Source organism: Monomorium pharaonis, chromosome 2 (assembly GCF_013373865.1).
Source record: "Monomorium pharaonis isolate MP-MQ-018 chromosome 2, ASM1337386v2, whole genome shotgun sequence".
NCBI classification, from domain to species: domain Eukaryota; kingdom Metazoa; phylum Arthropoda; class Insecta; order Hymenoptera; family Formicidae; genus Monomorium; species Monomorium pharaonis.
This window is the reverse complement of record NC_050468.1, coordinates 17,237,619-17,258,724: the sequence shown is the minus strand read 5'-3', so window position 1 is coordinate 17,258,724 and position 21,106 is coordinate 17,237,619. Positions and strand designations below refer to the sequence as shown.

The window sequence follows — 21,106 nt, the reverse complement described above, 5'->3', positions numbered from 1 at the left end:
CGGCGGTGCTGGGCGCATGTGCTATAAAATCCTATCAGATTTATAACTCGGATTTCGATAGAACCGCGACTGAACTTGACTTGAATGTAGGATCGTCACAAATCAATATTTATATTGTGCACATATGCATCATACGAAAATGGACATTAATGGCAAATTTTAAAAAATTAAAAATGAAAGAAGTAGAAATATATGTTTTAAATTAGATTTAGACTAAGCAAGTATGCGTGCACAATAAATAAACAATTTGCTTCGGTGAGTGCGAATAGCATCACCATATTAGATCCGATTGAAAACACACACACACACACACAAAACAGCTTCAGAAGTTAAACTTTCTCGGGTAGATCTAACTGTTGATTAAACAAGTTATCATTATTTGTTCAACAAGTTTTCACTTTTAAGATGCAATCAAATTACTCCTATTTATATTTATTATTTTAATTAAAATTTAATTTATTACTTATTAATTTATTAAATATTTTGATTGTCACGAATTAACTTGTTTGTTATATAGTTTTCTAATAATTACTGCACACATACAAACGCGCGCGCGCATGTACAGACAATATTATGTTACTATTTTAATTAATAAAATTTTGAACAATAAAAAGTTGTTCAAAAATTCTTTTTTTATTTTCTCAAATATCTGATTTTAGATGTCAGAAAATGTCTATGAAGATTTTTGTCATTTGAGTTTTAGTTTTTTTTTAGGGACGCGAAATGAGTTTTTGCATATTTTATATATCAGCGATGAGTTTATTTGAATGTATGTACACACATGTACGTAATTGCACATACTTGAGCTCAACAACGTGGACACATATATGTACAGAGAACAGAGAACTGGTTGCAGGTTTACTTCGAAAGCGACTGTTTGACATAGAGGATTAACACGGAATTAGATACACACGTTCCGCTTCGAGAAGTGTATAGACATTCCTGAAGTCCAACCACTTTGTCTCTTCCTGTCCCCTTCCGCTGTCCTTCCGATCCATTGTTGCTAATTCGGTGGTAAGCAATGAAACGTTGTTTATCTTGTATCGGAAATAGTACGAGCGATGTGGGATAATAGTCTTGTTATACGGTATCGAATTGATTCCTGCAGCGATTGCTACATGATTCTGCGTAATTGATTTGACCGGATGGGTCGTGAACGTGAGGCCGCGGCCAGCCTCGGTGGATACCGATAAGATATTAGTCGGGTTACTGTAATTGTGCGGTTGGTCCAGTCAATCAAAATGCGATTACGTACCGTCTTGTCTCTCCCGATACCTACGAAACAATGCGCTTGTTTCCCGGGCACTGCCGTGAATGAGCGATAATTAATCTGGATGGTCAAGTTTCCTGTTATCGATACGCTCATTTGCTCCTAGCTTATGGCAATGTTTGATGAACATATTGGTAAAGAAGCTTATGGTAAATGAGCAATTGAGAAATATTGATACAATGATTATATTTGGAGTAATATTAATCTTAAAAAATTAGAATATATACGATATAAAAATAATAGTATATAATCAAATAAAAGTTCTAAATGTTATAATGATATATGAAAATACCATTACAGCAAAATCGAAGCACGTTAAAATTTATATTCATTTATTCAAGTTTATGTTAGTGAATAATAACACCTAGAAGAAATAGCAAATTTATTTTATAACTGCATTTTATGCTCAATAATATGAACTATAATTAAAACATTAGTAGTTAAATAGTATTTTAATTTGACTGAATTATTAATTTTAATTTTAGTAATGTAATATTATAAGTATTTTAATCGTATTAGTTGTTCAAAAAATATCTCAACTTGTATTTAATTTTTTGTCTTTTTCTAATTTATCTTTAATCGTCATAGACTGGACAGGTCATCATATTAGAGAGAAAAATTGGAAGAAATTTAATTATTTTTTAAATTGTTAATAACATATGTTTAAATGTACGTGGTTTACATTCAGTTCAGTAATACATTCTGCCGTAATTAACACTTCAATTTTAGCATGATGATTATAATTGAAACTCGACTATAATTAAAACGTCATATAATCTACTTTGATTGATTTTAACATCTTCAAAGGTCGACGCTAATATAAGGAATAAAAATAACCTATTTTTATGGGTTTGAATCTGTATTGAAGGTTATTCAAATCAATAGTGTATTATTTTTTTACCTTTTAATGATCTGTCTGGCTTGCTTTTTTTTGGCGTAGCGAAATCAATATTATAAAGAACAGGATATAGGATTCTGATCTTTGCCATTCCGATTTATTCAATATTCCGGTTTTTCTCTTACTGTTAGTCAAGCATTTCTTGTTTTACACTCGAGGGTAAATTAATTTAACAACCTTTAATCATATCAGGGAAGATGTGTGAGAGAGAATAGCTTACAGAAATGTTTCTGCGGCTGACGTGCAACAGAGAACTAAGCGTAACGAGTATTGTTTGTCCGGTTGAAGAACAATAGGTACCCTATTTCATTCATTCGTCTACAATTACATGAAATTAATGGAAATGAAAATCGGAATCCGGCAACGCGGTAACATAATGAATGCGTTATACACATTAGGACACATTCGCTCTTGTATTGTCGGCAATTCGTATGTTAATATGCTCTGCGACCTTTATCATTTATGTATATCCGGGTGGAGGGTATAAAAATGTACAAAAACCTGCCTTGTAATATCATATATAATACTTAAATAATACTTGTGAGGTTATTTTACTAACTTTTTTTATCAAAATCTAGTGCTGTTATTAACATGGTTAATCTAATGCTGTTATCAACGAACTTTACAGATATTTACAGATATTTATAAATATTTTCTTTATAATCGATAATTGCATGTTTCAAATATACACTCAAATTCAGTTTGATTAATCTACTTATCTACAAGTTTTTTGTAACGATTACCATACTCGAGAGAATTAAAAAACGATTTTAAGTTGAAGATGTAGCGTTTGAACATAGGGAAGCTTACAAACTTTGACTTCAAATCCGATTTCTTACGAAAAGACTTTACGTGATTTTTTATTGAATGAAACCTTTGATACTTTGCTTGAAATATAAATGCAAGAAAAATCGAAATATAAATTTATTTAATATATGTTGGTTGTAAAAACATGTTTCACTAACAAATTTCACTATAGTTGTGTTTGATAACTGGATGTATAATAAATATTTAATTAAATTTTTCTGTCATCAAGATTGTGTTCTAAATTAATATTAGATGGTTTGCACTTTTGATAGATTAATATTTATCGATGAAAGAATTATATTATTGTTATAATATTGTAATAACGTATGATGTGTTATACTAACAAAAAAGGTTGCAATTACTTTAATTTAAATATAGTTGGCATCAAAAATAATTATAGATTATACTTATTTTTGGCCCCAATCAGACTTAAATTGCAACTTTTTTTTGTCAGTGCCATGATTCTAGTCTACTTGCTTATTTTTTTGTAATTATGGACTGAAGAAGACTAAGTTAATTCAAAACGTTTCTTATTTTATTATAATGATAAATATTATGCATTTCATCTGTAAATTGCGTCTGTTGACTTATCTCTTTTTTAGTTTTATTGTTTAGAAAAATGAACGCTTTATTGTTCCATATAGATATAACTGCTATAAGATTAGTTTTTTATAGATATATCTAGCACATTGTAAGTTAAATATATTGTACACGGAGAGAATTTTTTTTTAAATTTACCCTCAAAATCTGGTTATTGTAGGATAATGTGTGACCTCGAGGAATTTTACTATACTTTTTAGTAAAATTTACTAAGTCATACATTATCCTATAATTACCAGATTTTAAAGGTAAATTTTAAGAAAAAATTCTCTCCGTATACAATACATTTAACTTTTACAATGTGCTAGATATATCTATAAAAATTAATGTTAGTTATTATTACTAATATTATAGCAGTTATATCTATATGGAACAATAAAACGTTTATTTTTCTAAACAATATAACTAAAAAAGAGATAGGTCAACAGACGCGCAATTAACAGATGGAATGCATAAAATTTATTTTACCATTATAATAGGATAAGAAACGTTTCGAATTAACTTAATCTTCTTCAGTTTAGAGTTACAAAAAAATAAGTAAGTAGACTAGAATAATGGCATTCGAATGTAATAAAAGATACCTATATAGTATACAAAACTTACATAATAAAACGCATATCGGTGAACAAAATGGTAATTATTTTCGTTAATCCGTGATTGATTCGTGCCAGAAGTTTCAAAACGGTTGATCTATTTTGTTATGTCAAAATTTAAAACTTCTTCAACTGTTTATTCTTGTTAGGCGAAAAAGAGTTGAGTCAGATGTATAAAACTTATTAATTGTGCCCATAAGATATTGTAAAATATTAAGATAAAAAAAAAAGATGGATTAAAATGCAACTTCAATGTTGACATAGTATTTAACTGGCAAAACGTATAAATCAATGGGACATTATCGGTTCACTCTAATCTAGCAGTATATGGTTTATTTGGCGATATCTTCGCACGCGAAATCAGGTAGCACCAATTCCGAATTGCTTGCGGTGATGGGACAGTGGTTTGGTCATCTCCAGATTTGATCTCCGGTGTCTACGTCCCCACGGGAGACACGTCAAAGCTGTCGAACATAGATCGGCAAACATGCGGATTCGGGGCGTCCACGCATTGTGGTGACGCCAGGAACGGTTCAAAGCCCATGGCTGACCTGCTGACATCCTTAGTATATGTCGTCAACGGCCTTCTGCGATCAACTTAATCGATTGCCTTTGTCGAATTGAAGACGGAAAGTTAACATCGAGTAATTTTACTGTTCGAACTCGATTAAGATAAGTACGGGAAAATATAATGGATTTTCCATTAAAAATAACTTATCCTAATGTCTTTTGTATTTGCTTAGATAATGAGTATTAATTTTCTAAAGCCTTTATTGTTACGGCTTTGTTAATATATTATAAAATTATGCACGTTTTTTAATCGATTTACTGTTTTAACATTATACTATTTAATGATGAAAATCTTTCAATTTATTTTAATACCTTAATAAAGCTATGCATAAGCGGATCATACTATAAACGTTTTAATTAGTTTCTTGTGTAATTTGATATTCATTCGGCGTGGTCGAGAGGAGCTTGAATCGAGCATAAACGAAATCTCAGAGGTATCATTGCTCTACAAACTGTCAAGCGTATCACATGCGGATATCATTAAATATTAGATACGAATTTTAAGAGTTCGATGAAGCTCTCGTGAACGAAAGTCAAAGCTGTAGCACATTTTCTCTGCGCAACACACACACACACACACACACACGCGCGCGCGCGCGCGCGCGCGCGCGTGCACCCATGTATTTATACATATATGCGACTGCGCAATGATAATTGAGATATCAGTTTTTACTTATGCTTTTATTTCAATAAAGTAATTCTATATATATGAATATTTACATTTCTATAAATGTACAGTTCTTAGTATCTCATAAATTATAATAGAATAAATTGACGCATATTTGAATTGCACATAAATATAGTTTATCTTTTATATATAATTAGGTACTTATTATTCAACCTTTAAATTTCTTTCCGTTAAGAAATAAGGATAAGTTATTTTATCGTCAGTTGTTGGAAATAGGAAAGTTCGCAAACTGAAGCAATTTGTTGTTAAAAATACGCACGTTGTGTCGGTAATTCGTTTAGTCGCTTTAACCTTGGTAGTTTGAACAATATTACTCCACAGGCATTTCTGTTTTCTCGTTTATAGTAAAGCCGATTTTCGACAGAAGTGCTCTTGACGTTGGAACGCCCAGCTCTTATGCGGTTGAAGTGCTCTAAGATGGAGTGCTCGTTAAACAAAACGAAACAACGCAGCATCGATCGATTTCCCTCGGATCTACGCTTTTACTTGATTTTTTTTACGTGGTTTCGGATAAAGATTGTTTTCCAACAAACAACGCGTCTTTCTATTAAGTTATCACATTATTCTGATAGCACTCCCGAGTTTGTTACATATAAACACATGATATCTTCCCATCACCTTGCGACGTCGACATCATCGCGTCGATCGAGTCTCAGTCCCAGTAGAATCACTGTAATTTTAACCAGCAGAGAATTGATGAAACGATTCGCGTACTAGGCCGTTCTTTCTTGGCAAGTCATGAGATTTGAATAGCTAGGGGAAATGGAAGCGCGCATCAGCCGTTCGTACGTATTGCGAATATCGTCGAAACATTGTATTTGGATACGAACCAAAGACGTCGTTACAATTCGCATAACCCACGTAATCTCCCTTTTAGTTTACATATGTTATTTTGCGAACGAAATATTGTCCTTTTTCGCGTTTTTCAGCCCTACGGCATGTCTTGTCGCGCGCCAAGAGATATACGAAAGCCATTTGTCGACGTCGATGTGTGCGTGTACGAGCATATATGTGTCTAACGTGTGCACACGTGCGCACATCTACCGATTTCACGAACGGAGTTCTTGTATAACTCCGGCTTGCCGGAACTTTAATGGGAATTCTCGTAGAAACGATCGATCGCACGAGCAGTCGTCTGCTACCGTTTGTTGAGTAACTCCAGTTTTCAATTATTACAAACGTCATCGGATTAGGTTTCAATTATTGTAAACTGTCAATGTTCTCATTGAAGTGGTCGCGATCCACATCATATCGCAATGCAATGTAATAAAAGGAAAGGGTTTTAAATAGAAACGATGCGGGTAGAAAATCACCTCGTGATTTCTTGATTTTCTGATAATTTTATAATCTATTTTTATCGTTTGATATCAAATAATAGAATAAAATTTTTATTAGATTATATATTTTTTTTAGATATAAGATATGGCGCGTAACTGCTCGTGCATGTTGAGATATGCAGATTTTGCGCTAACTTATTGTTAGAGCTACACATCAAATCTGAACAAGTGTTTACACAAGTGAGTTTTTTATTTATTTACTTTAAATAAAAATTAAAAACAAAAGCTATAATTACGTATGTAAATTTATTAGGAAAACATGTTGACTATATCGTATACAGTCATAGAGATATAAGAAGATACTAGAGTACGTAAGAGAGCCGAAAAAGCGATAGAGGAATAAAAAGAGAGAACCGAATATAAAGGCCCCTTCATCCTTGTTTAATCTGCATGTGCTAGTGTACTGTTTTGAAGTTAGACAAAGATAGAGAGGGCCTTTATTCTAGATTTCTCTTTCTATCTCTCTATCGCAGTCACTTATATGCTAGTATACAACTCACGCGTTCTATTCTTATATCTTTATGTATACAGTTCGAAATAAATATGATATTATAAGAAATTAAAAAGCCTTTTGTTTACTATACATATATATTATTTAATCTTTTTAAAAAGTAGTATTCTATTTTCAAAGGTAGAATTTGTATTTAATTAATTTTTTTTGGTTTTAATTCTTGCAGTTTTATTTAGTTCAGATAAATATTTTTAATATTAATAAATTAGCTTTGAGAAGTCACGCGTTACTTATAATTTATCGTTATTGTTATTATTTTTTTTTATAACGTTTACTTTTTTTGCCATTTTTCTATAATGGTAACATTGTTGGATTTTTATAGTTCTGGTAATGAATTTTATTGTTACTTTTATCGTTATTTTATAAATATACAATACGTACGCATGGATTTTATAAATGCACAATACGTGTATGTTATGATTAATCAAAGTTATTACAGATTTTGTATTGAACTGGTCAAATAGCCACATAAACAATTAAATGCCAATTGCAAAAAAAGTCATTAAAATTTCGTGAAAAAGTAACGAAAAAACGTGACGAATTATTATTCTCTAAGTTCTAATACAGTAATACATGTTACTTTTATGAAGTAATTAATAGCATTCTTAACCCTGAATATTACGTTGGTTTGTTGAATGATATCTATCGCTATTTATTATGAGAACTCATGAGATAATGAAACTTGCAGTTTTGTATGTATAGCTATAACCTAACTTAACTTTATGAATTGTTATTATTAATGCAGTTTATTGTAGATGATTCATGGGCGTTATTTTCTTCCCTTTTCCTCTACATTCTATCCCCTTTTCTGACCTGCGCTAACTAAATATGCTCTACCATCCTCGATGAGTGCGAGCGTCGAGAAATATTATCGGCGACGCCCGTTAAATATCGAGCCGGTTAAAACGCCACCCATCCCTGATAAACGCTCGGCGCCAGAGCGACGATAAATCCGCGACCTACTGCGCTTGCATGCTATTGAATATCGCGCGGCTGCATTTCGTGGGAATCTCTGATGTTGTCGAGCCGCGGATTTTGGCGCGGTGCTTCTGCTCGTTATATGCCACAATTAATTATGATAAGCAGTAGCGACGATTAATAGTCGCCGTACTCTCGAGAAGAGACAGTAATTACTTCCACACGGTGATAACCCAGTAACGAGGCTAACATAAACGCGCAATGTGCAAATTGCGACCTTCCTCTCTTTTTGAAATATGAAAGAAATAATTTAATAATTTACTTCAATATTGTAGGAAAAAGAATGTAGGCTATGTTTGTCTCAGATTTTTTAAAATTTATGTTATTAATTATTGTATAATTACATATTTTTACTAAAATTGTAAAGTTAATTGTAATTCGTAAATTATATAAGATAAATAAATTTTATAACTTATTTTTCTCTACAAAAATTACTTTTATTTGTATCATAAGATGTTTTCTTTTTCAAACAAAGTAGTTTTTTAAATATCTTTGATGTTTCAATTTATCCATACTTCTTCGAGCTTTAATTTTTTAATTTTTTATTAAAGATTTCTAACATGCTTAGTATTGAAATTCGACATTCTGAAAATTTATGATTTGAAGTATTCATGTAGCTTATTTTTTAAATCTTTTTATTAGTTTTCAACCAATTTTAGTGATAGATTTATCTTGAGATAAAGTAAATGAGTTAAATTTTAGAAAATTGAATCTGAACTCTTTGTCATAATGAATTTGATAGGTGAAGAATTTATTATTACTTTGTATGACAGACTATGAATCTTCATCAATCTCTTGACATACGGAAGTATTTCGGAAGAATACATGAACGAAATCGGAGAAATATATGTTGTACGGGTGGCATGATAATTAATTTCTAAAATTAAAACGTGATGTTTTCTTGCGTTTTATTAATCTCTTTCCCGAATTTCTTGACGTATTCAAATTCAAGATTTTATCTGACATAAAAAATTTATAACTCTCATATTTACCTAATAATAAAAAAGTTAAATATCTTATGGCAATATCTCGATGCACTTTTCGTATTATACTATGCAATGATGGTTTATTTTACCACTTAATTTATGAGCAAAGTTTGTATATAAATGTATGTTTATAATATACTTTATATTGTATCAAGTATACATATACTTTATATTGTATTAAGAGCAACAATTTAGCGAATTATTATGTATAATGAACAGTATATGCAACTTGAATAGTTTCCAATTGAAGTATTTTAATTTCACGCGAATTTTCGATCATATAAATTGTATTTTTTCTACTTGATTGAAAAAATGCTATAAAAATTTAATGGAAATCTAAAAAAAAACAGTTAAGTTTTAATCCATGTAAATATTGATATTTCGTAAATTGTAAAAAAATTTATTTGGCTAGAAATAGTTATAAATACTTTTTTTATGTGTGATATTTTATGAAACAGTATTTAATTAATTAATTAATCTTGTATACAAAAAGCATTTATTTTATCTATTTTGAAAGGAGTAACATTAAAAATAATAAAATTAGGGACTTTTTAAGTACATAGAATGTAAAAATCTTTCCACGATATTTTTCTTTAATACAATTGTAAGAAAATACAGAAGAAAGTGAAAAAATTTTTACTTTTCTCGCGGTTACACTGATAATGAAAGATACTGCTTTCTCATAGTAGTTTGCAGTGCTCTTCAATTAGGACGAGTCCACCTTACCTATTCATTTTACGTGTCATCTTTCGAAATTAATGAGAAACTAGAATTATACAATTTACATATAAAAAAAGTTACAATAACTTATAATAAAATATGAACTAAAGTTAATAACATAATTCTATTAAAATTAGTTTTCCAGTTATTTTTAACAGAAACTGTGTGTGAGAAAACTATGGTATCTATTTAATATACGATATTGACGACAAACAAAACAGTACGAGTTACTTATGACAAATATTTATTCCAAAAATTACGTGATTCTCTCTACTCTATGTAAGTTTATATCTCATTTCACGGTGTTACGTTTATTTTTAACTTGTAGTGCTTGGTCATTATTTATTAAACAAAAGAACAAATATTTATTGTACATAATATTTTTATTTTTATCATCCAAATTCTTACGGGATGTCTTACAGCTATCCATGAAATTGTCCTTTCAGATAATTCGTGGATAGCGTGCACGAGATCTTGGCTGATAAATGTGGAGAAGGTAATTTCTCGCTTTTCGCGGAACATATTTGGTCCTTCGTTGTAGATAAACCTTTACACTGTATCTTTATATAGAGCTTCAATTAAATTCTGCACGAGATACCGCGATCCATCGTATCTCGTGCGTCCGGTGTGAAATTGTAACGGTCATACTGTTAGCCAATGCGTCCGCTAGATAATGGTCTAGAATCCTTTAGTATGGTACAGCTTTATATATGCCTATTACACACTTACGTTCTCTTCGTGCCGACTCGATATGTAAAGCAGGGTTGACTTCTATACGTCTTACTTCACAATTAAGATTTTATCGATGTATTAAGGCGTAAGGATTTCCGACGCAGTATGAAAATCTTACGCAGTATAATAAATTAGAATGGTTTTTTTATTATTCTGTACTAAAGAAAACGATAATTTGACCATGTGTCAACTTAATTACATTTCTTCAGTTTTAAGTATTAAAATTTAATAAATTATATATAATATATTTAAACACATATTGTATTTAATGATACATTTGGTTTAACCCTCTGGTTTATTTTGACTCAGATAATTTTTTTAATTTGCTGAGTCTGTCTCAAATTCGGTCATGTACAAAAAAAGTAAAAAATATTTCAAGTCGTATAATTGTACAATTAATCTAATATAAATGTCTAAATGTAAATTACAAGAGTATAACTTTTTTAGAATCCAAAGTTCTTTGAAAAATTGTTTAACAGTGACACAAATAGTCTAAATAGTGAAAAAAACAGTGTAGTCTGTGGAGAATTAATTCTACGTAAATATATTTGAACTAAAGAAATTTAATCAAGTTAACACTTAATTAAATTAACAACTTTTTTTGAGTGTGATTTTTAATATAAAAAGTCTTGTTTTAATATAAAAAGTCTAAAAGCTTTGTTTTTTGTTTAATTTTTTTTACAGTTTAAATATGTATTATTTTTTAATTGATTCCATTGTATAATAATCACTATTTTAAATACAGCAGGATTCGTGACGAAAAATAAAAATAAGTGGTGAAAGACAAATCAATCGTGATAGGTACCTGATGTGTCAAATTGAATTAATATTAATTGTTAAATGTTCACAATATACATTACAATGTTACAGTATAATATACATTATTACAATATTGTTTTGGCTTTTTGTGTTGAAAATGGTTCGAAGGAAAAATCGAAACGTTAATATATTGTAATATTAACAATTAGTATTTATTTATTTTAATGCACCAGATATTACACTTGATTTCTCTGGTGCTTTATTTTTATTTTTTGTATTATTATTTTGAGATGCACTTTGATAATTTTCTAATATTTCATAATTTTAATCTCTCTCAAGTCAAGTTTTCATGATTAAACATCGATCGTGATTTTTATTTTATGCATGCTTCATAGCGACTTTTTTGATACTTTCAAATGATTTGCTATTGTCTTTCGAGAGGTGATTAATTAAAAAGATAATATTCTGAATGGATTTGAACTCAGATTTTTGACACAGAAAGCATATGTGCAATTTTTATGTCTTAATGAATTACTAATAACTATTTTAATGGTGTAACAAAATTATTTTTATTTTATATGAGCAGTTTATATGAGCTGAGATTATTAAATTAATATATCAAAAAAAAATTAATCAACCTTGAGATCTAGCTGCCGTTTAGGTCTTCTCAACTTAATCGATATGTTTAAACATTTATGGTTTATGGCATAAAGATTTATTGTAAAATTATTTTTATTATTTTTATATGTATCTATAAAATGTATAAATTTTTAGATATTTTAGCAAAAGTGTCTTAAGTAAAATATATGCCATTTTAAGTGATATTGTAGAGCTACTGTGTGTGGTTTGATGTAATAACTAAGAAATTTGTTAAATTTGTTATTGAAATTCTATGTTAATGAAACATAATCAGTGGTGTAATACCATTCGGACATACTTTATTATTAGACGATCGTATATGCACGATAACGATTATAGATATATTGATCTCTTACGCGATACGTCAAGAACTATAATTGAGATTTTATCGACGTATTAAACGCGCGCGACGCCAACACGTGCTAAAGTTTGTACGGTGCAGTAGATAAACCTCACTGGCTTTCTAATCGAACGATGATCAAACGACGCGCGACGTGTCTAATAATCGTGATCACAAATTACGTCTTAATAGGAACAGGTACTTTATTCTCGATTAATTTTATGTTACAGACAAAGCAACCGTGTCAATTTTTGTGCCAAGAAGCGCGATGATTGCCAGAAATTCTTGGAAACAACGGCGGCCATTTGGTGAGTTATTTTCTATCTTAGAGTGTATTTTAAATTGTTAATCTATTATTTGGTATAAGAACTTTGATGTAATCTTTGTAATAATTGTTAACAATTTGTTACCAATTTAATATTTTTGTTAAGTATTTAATATTTTTTTATTTAAATACATTTATTCCTTTTTTTATACAATTTATCGTAAATTAAATATTTTCTTACTATAGAATATCTTTACTAAATTTTGAATAAAATTTTTATTAGAAAAATTGTATTGAAAATTACGTTTTTAATTTCTATAGTCAAATAATTTGTCGAATAAATTTGCAATTATATTCTCATTGAAATAAAATTTATTTGGACTTAAACATATAACTATATTTTTAAATACCTAATAATAAAAATAACTTTATATTAAACGATTGAATTTTTTCAAATAATTTTGTAAATGTCGAGTAATCAATTTTTACGTAGTTTTAAATATAATTTTGCAAAGAAAGAATTAGTCAAAATTAAAATATAGTTATGGCAGCAAAATATGTTCTGAAAATATGGATATAGCTGTACAGCTCATTGCTGTCGAAGCTCCATTTATTAGTTATTAAAATGTAATAGTTACAGCAAAAAATGTTTGTTGATAGAATTAAAATATTATATGTTCCGACAATTGTGATTTGAATGCGTAAGATATTGAGAAATAGTTGCTACTTTTTGAGCTACTTTTAATTGTAGTTAATAAAATTGTATCTTGTAGCAAATGGTATTTTATCTTTAACAGCCAACTTTTAGCAATGACAGAAAAACTCAAACTAGCTACTGACATTTGACTAGTATTTCTAAGTCATTTTTTAAATTCCGTACAGACAACGAATAATTCTACATATAAAGTTAATATTGAAATAGCAGATTAAATATTATTATTTAACGGAAAGTTTGAAAAATTTTACGATGTAAAAGCCGTGAAAAAGCACAGTTGGCGACGAAGCTGAGATTAATTTCCACTAACGCGCTCGGTGAAAACCCTGTCGATACTTGCGGGATTTCTCTTGCTGCGGAAACGGCAGTGCATCTTCATCCTGCCGTTGCACGGCACGCATTAGCAAGTTTTTCGACGATGCGGCGGCGCGATAAATCATAGTCGGGACTCCAGATGAGAGACGACGGATGAAAAATGATGTTCCAGCAAACGAACGCGTTACCATGGTCAGAGTAACCTTTGGAATCGCGCTTCGGCTAAGGACTTATTCGTACAAAAGTAAGCAGAGTGCTACTTTCAATCGTCATATGAATCTATTTTCATTCTTTGATATTTTTTCTTATTTAGAAGGAAATCATTATTTTTTCGAGAAAGAAAGAGATGTTGACAGGGGGGGTTTTTGAAAAATGTGCTTGAAACATTTTTTGCTTTCAAAATAATTACGGAAAATTTGTCAAATACTATTGCAATATCTCACATATGTCATGGAATTGTCGATACGGTAACTATCGACAGCGGTTGATTGGCAGCAGATATATGGGTCTAAGCCGCCTAGAGCTCCGAGATTTGAATGCTGTAGATCGTGCGTTCGCAATCCACATTGCGCTCGAGGTATTAACACAGTATTTAGTCATCAAGGATCCGCATGAAATGAGGATATGTATTAATTAGAGTTTACCTATCTATGTAACATAGCATCTTATTCATGACTATCTTTAAACCAATGTCTTAATAACAATGAAATGTGTTGAAATGGGATTTCTACTAAAATATAATTATACGTGTAAGATCAATTTCAAACATTTAACTGATTAATCAGAACAAAGAATTTGGCTAATTGACAAATCAGAGAATGTTTTGAAGCATTTGTAACGTTAACTTGCTGCGCTCTGTAATATATTTGTCAACGTAAGAATGGATGTCCATAGTAGATATTTACTTAAATCTGATTCTGACTTATCAACCTATTTAAAATATTGAATTACTCTGTGTGACAACATAAAGTGTATCCGAGATTCGAATTTAAGTTCTGGTAGGGATTTTGAAAAGGGTGAAGTGCAAAAAAGGGTGTGTGCGAGCAAGCCTTGAAGTTTTAAAAGGGTTTAGGTGAACTTTTGAGAGCCTTTCCGCAGAAAGTTTTGCCGTCCTCGAATATCTGCTTTGCGTGGGCTGCATTCTTATTCATAAAAATGAAATATTGTAAAAAACTTATAATTTAACACCCCAATGAGTGTAATCAGAAATTTTAGACATTATTTGTCTCTTTTCAAGGCATAGGAAAAAAGAGAGAGAGAAAAAGAATAAGATATAGTGAAGAAATATCTGCACTTAAAGAAATATTACTAATTTGACGATTTAATTAGTAAAACGGAGAAAGTACAATTTCTCATAGATCAAATAAAATTTATTGATGGTTTAGAGAGAAATCGAAATTAAAGATAAGAGAAGGATAAACGAAACGGATTTGAATAATGAGGAATAATCATTAAGGATTCTATTGAAAAGTCCTATTATCAACGCGAGACTAATTCTGTGAGAGTACCTTCCTTTAACAGGAACTCCTCCCACGAACGTGCACGTAATTGCCGACCAAAGAAGCAGAAGCTGAGCTTCAAGACCGCTAATTCTTTTAACAGTCCAAAAATGGCAGAAATAATGGTGCGGATAAGAGACAGAAGTATTTTTTACTTCTAATTAGACAAGTGACCGAGAGGAATATAATTCTAAAAATTAGTTTATTTAAAGTTTAATATATTTAAATTTTTAATATACAAATAAAAATATAGAACTTTTTAAATGAACACAGTTACATGTTCAATTCTAATTAAAATTTTTATAAAATAATTAATTTTTCAAATATATATCTTGCCACGTATTATTATTCTTTAAATTATATATATTTTTTATTTTTAATTAATAATGGATTTGTGCATTGTAATAAATAATAATTGTGTAATTTATCAAAATTTATTTAAAATGTTCCATTTTTTAGTTATACATAATTATAGTGAACAAAGTTTCAATATGTGTTTTTTTAATATTTATTTTTAATTAATAATGGATTTGTACATTGTAATAAATAATGATTTAAAATTTAAAATTGTGTAATTGTGTAATTTATCAAAATTTATTTAAAAAATCTCATTTTTTAGTTACTTAATTATAGTCTAGTATTAATTACAGCAATAGAACAAAGTTTCATTATGTGTGTTCTTTGACTTATATATACATATATATTATTAATTACACACATATTAATGCACATACATATTTATTATTTCGACGAATAATTTATCTGTCTGTGTCATTACTATTTACATTGCATTGTTGCCGATATTATAAATAAAAAAACTTAATATTTTATTTAAACTAAGTTTTTTTTAAGTATCTGTCACTATTTCTTTGCAGCTGGATTGTTATATAAATGCTATTTTTTGTTGTAATTTAAAAAAAGCATAATGAAAAAAATATCTTTAAAAATGCGCATTCGTAGTTTTTAAGCGTTTGCATATGTTGATTTATGCCTGTGCATTGTGACTTTCTATTAAGATTATCCGCTTGACTTAATTTTACGCATTGTATCCAGGACCTAGGACACATTCTTGTGCACTAGGATATCGTCCTTTCGAGAGAGAAAGGATCCGCCTTTTCCACGTTTGTTCATGAGCGAACTTAATTCACTGCTCACTCATGCCGAAATAGCCTCCATTTCTGTGTCACGCCTTTTTGTAATTAACATTGAAGATTGCTTGATGAAATTTTGCTTTCATACAATTTAAGTGGATTTTTTGTTCTCGCATCTAACACGTACTTAACTTTAATCTCTTACGTTTGCTAATGTATAATTAAATATTTAATTAGGTACTTAATTGAGTATTTAATTTCAAATATTCTATAAGTTCTATAATATAAGAGAATCAGCATTTGATTTTTAGTAAAAAATATTATAATAATACATTAAAATTACTAATTATAATAGTTTTACAGGTGATTATATTTATAAACTATTCTGAATTGTAATTTCGTGCTACTTTTTATTTCTTTTATGCTGTTGAAGATTTAAAAATTACAGAGATATAGAAAAGTCAAAATATTTATTTATGATTATTATAAATGCAATGAAATTGTTTTGTGTATGAAAGAAAAACTAGTCAAATTTAAAATTTCATTTATTTATATGGTAGATTTATTCTTGTGTTGTGAGTTTACCCATTCGTTGAATTTTATTTCCCAATGTCGAGCGATTCTTTAGCTTCCTTATTCACTTTCACCCTACCGTTATTAGGTGTAAATTCTCTTTTGAAACTTTACAAAGTAATTTTATGAGAAGTTTTCTTCTTTTTCTTGCATGTATCCGTACAAAAAGATTTATTTAATTACTATTTAATTACGATTAAAATTTTTAAAATTTTTTCTTACTCTAATTTTTATTTGATGAGATTCTCTTATCATTATAATCCTAAAATTTTTACGTAATAAATAAAGTAAAATAATCTCTTTTACAATTGATTGATTAAAAGTTAGTTTTAAGTTTTAAATAGCTATTACATGTAGTTAATTACGTGTGATAAATGAATCATTATTATAGATGTTGGTTTTGAAATATTTTTAGTGCATTTATTATATAAATATATAATATATTATATAAGTACATATATATAGTATAAACACATAAATAAATTAACACTCTTTGCAATATTAATTTCACAAAGTACTATTCGCGATTTTACTTAGTAGTTTTGCCTTTCAGCTTTAAACAGTTAGATACTTGAACTGTTCATGGTTAATTTCGCGTACAAAGGAGATGTATCTCTTCAGACATATTGCATGCGTTAGAAGCTTCTTGTAGTTTGCAACGTACACATGCATTTGCATACACATACGCATGCTGTTGCAATCTATTCTATGCGGCAACGCATTCGACATGCGAGCACTATGAAACACTTTAAATTAAACAGGTACTGCTTTTCATATTAATTTTGTATGCCAGTGTGTATTTTCTTAGAGTACTAGGAGTTAGAATTTTTGTTAATAATTTTATTATTGTATTGTAATATTCTTAATTTGCATAATTTTTGCATAATAAAATTTAGATGCTTTATATTAATTTTAATTATTACATAATAAAGTTTAGTAGTACTATATTATTTTGACATTAAAAATCACAGAATAAAACTAAAGCTAATTAAAATTACAATTTATAATTACTTTATAATTACATGTTCTCAAATACATGTTCTTAAATAAAATATTGCAATTACGTTATACATATATGTATAATGATGTTATATTGACAATGTTATAATGCAATGTGTGTGCATATATACATACAAAGTATCCTCGCATGTAAGTGACCAGTTCTTTTTATCTCGCAATTTAAAAGAGATAACCCTAATAAGTATAATATGAAATTAACTGGTTTGAATTAAACTCTATTGTGACTACAGTGATTACTCGTGAAAATTATCTTTTATTAGAGAATAAAGAAACATGTATAATTTTTCACAGTCACGTTAATATTTTATAATAAAAGTTATAGCGTTCTTTCTCAGGAATACAATGATGTACGGTATAACAAAATTATTTTAAAAATTATTAATAAGTTTTGTTGATTTAAGGTTTCGCGTGCGATTACTATCTTTTTATTTTTAATACTGCGGTGTGGTTAACTTTCGACTTCTAATACAAGAATCGGAAGTTGACCACAACGCAGGATCGAAAATGAAAAGGTAGTGGTTTTCCGCAAAACTTTAAATCGGCAAAACTTACATAATTTTTAAAATTATTTTGTTATATTATAATCATACATCGTATTTTATACTTCATGTTAGGATAAAGTATAAAATATCGCGTAAACTATTTATTTTCCGATAATTCTACCTTAATACTTTTATATGCAGAATAATTAAAAGAGAATATTATATGTAAAACATTTTATAATTTTATTTTAAGAAATGGAGGCGATTTTCATATAACTCTAAAAAATTAATTTTATTTGAAAATTGATTTTATTTGTCCTTTACACAGCTTATACATATTTTAAAACCATTAAATAGTAAGATGAGCCATAAGATGAATTGAACTTAATTTTGTATCGCGCACTCTTTCATACCGCAAGTAATTGCAGTCATGCGAGTTGCATGCGTCACAATGCGCGGCTGCATTCTGCAAAGATGTTTCAGCTAGCACAAAGCTGATTGCAGCTATTACCCTGACAAAGGGTGTATGCGGTCTCGTAGTTCCTTTGGCGAAGTCTACGTGGAGCCGAAAACAATGCATCGTCTTGTGCATAGAAGCGCATTCGACAGGCGTTGCAGGACGGTAGAAAGCACGTCTTGTTAATACTGTCATGTTATGGCACAAGGAATAATGCATGAATGTGCTATGTTGACTATTGTATCAAGCATCGTATCATACATACATTAATTAGCTAATATATTTAAGTGTAATGCAAGAATGAAACGTGATACTTTTGATATCCGCTCTTTATGACAGTTTTTTATAATATGAGTAACAAATATATTACGTTTCTGTACAAGTCTAAATTGTGCAGAATGTTAAATTTATTATTTGTTATTGTATTATAAATATATTCTTTTGATCCTTTCTTTCAATGTTTCAATTTCTTTTTTATCGTGACATATATGTATAAATGTATTTTTGATACAAGTAGAAAAGACGATAACATTTTAAAACTTATTTCTATTCGTCAATGTAAAATAGAGAGAGAGAGAGAAAGAAAATTTTAATCAATTCTAAACTCAAAATTATAAAGTATCTTAAGATATTATTTATATAAACAACATTGTAATAATCCTCGTAAAAATAAAAATCCCAGCGTAAGTCAAATGTAAGAGAAGAGTGATAGGAATGTAAACGAAACTTTTATAGAGCATAAATTGAAGTAAAATGTAAAAGAAGCATTTAGCTCTTACGGCGTTTCTTTTACATTTCATTGTTTTAATTTACACTTTACAGAATAGTTTCATTTACGTTTCTATTACTCTTTCCTCTATTCAACTTACGCTCCGATTTATATTTTCGTCAGGAAATGGATCGAAGAGATAAAGTGGCCCCTTTTCATAGTAAAATAAATTTAAAAAATTGGTTTTGTTAAAAAAAAATTAGAGTTATAAAAAGTTTTGTTATAAAATTATATATTTAATCAAAATAAAGAGAAAATGTTGCAAATTATATGCAGTTGTACGTATGTACATGATCTTGGTATATAGATAGTAATATAAAAAATTTTTAATACAAATAATGTAAACTATAGATTAGCAATAAAACTACAATTAGTTTATTGGATACTATTTTGATATGAAAAAAGCCATTAATGTATGTTAATATCTGCTAATGTCAATACGTTTAATATTATAACATTAGTAAATTCCATGCTTTGTATAATTCGAAATGTGTACAGCCGAATAAAATGTTAAATGACAAAAGAAATACTCAAATATACAAATATTTGTGTGAAATATGCTCCAGTTAAAAAAGAATGAAGAAATACATGTAATTCAACGCTAAAATATGTTTTGTAAAAGTTTAAAATGTTCAAAAGTATAAATACACTTTATAATAAATGTTAATTGTTGTATATTGGCATATTAGGGTTATTGCATAACTGTGGGATACTAAACAAATGATTCCATAATCACTAGTATTTCTCATTTAATAAGAGATATTGCGAGTAATCTACGTACAAAGGCTATAATAACCATCTTTTTCTTTGATAATATATGTGACACCTTAAAAGTGTAGATCGAAAGTGTCAGTGCATATACTCCATTTGACATTGGCGCGATCGTAGCTATTAGCTCGATAGAGCACGACTTGCATCACTTCGCGGCTGAGCTCGGCAGCCGCAAGTGCACTCAACAGCCGTACAGTGCACGAATGCATCCGATTAGATTCGCGCATTACATTCCTCGCTCCATTTTCGCGGAGAGGCTTCGTTTGCCAACTCACACTTGGTTTCTTCGTGAACATCGTAATCGCTTCGTCGCCACTGTTTGCTGTCGAAATCCGGCTTCGTCTTTCATCGTCATGACTTATCTACTGCGAAACACTCGCCTCTGGGCAGTGATTAAAGCCGCGGTTTATTATGTATAGTCGAACGCGTAACACATACTGTTGCTTTGCCAGGAAACACATAACTAATTTTCAGAGAAGTAATATTCTTCCACAGCTTTGCTGGGTAATTAATTACTTTATAAAAATAAAATTTCTGAACTGATTTGTTTTATGAGAAACCTTTCGTCTCTTTGACGTGCAATTATTTATACGTTATTTAGGCAAACCTTGTATTATATTATGTATATGATAATTTAGAGATGGTGTTGGGATTACTTCGGGAAAAATTTTGATTGTTTTTTTATAATTAAACAACTTAATATTTTGATTAATGCTACTTG

At 29.4% G+C, this 21,106-nt stretch overlaps 1 protein-coding gene across 6 annotated transcripts in view; it reads left to right on the top strand.

The window, feature by feature from the left end:
• Positions 1-21,106, top strand: part of LOC105836137 — a 285,642-nt gene that overhangs the window by 85,412 nt on the left and 179,124 nt on the right. For all 6 annotated transcript variants that reach the window (XR_004962301.1, XR_004962298.1, XR_004962299.1 and 3 more), the window contains exon 3: positions 12,659-12,736. The gene's annotated coding sequence lies outside the window, so the exon portion shown is untranslated. The remainder of the gene's footprint in view (positions 1-12,658; positions 12,737-21,106) is intronic.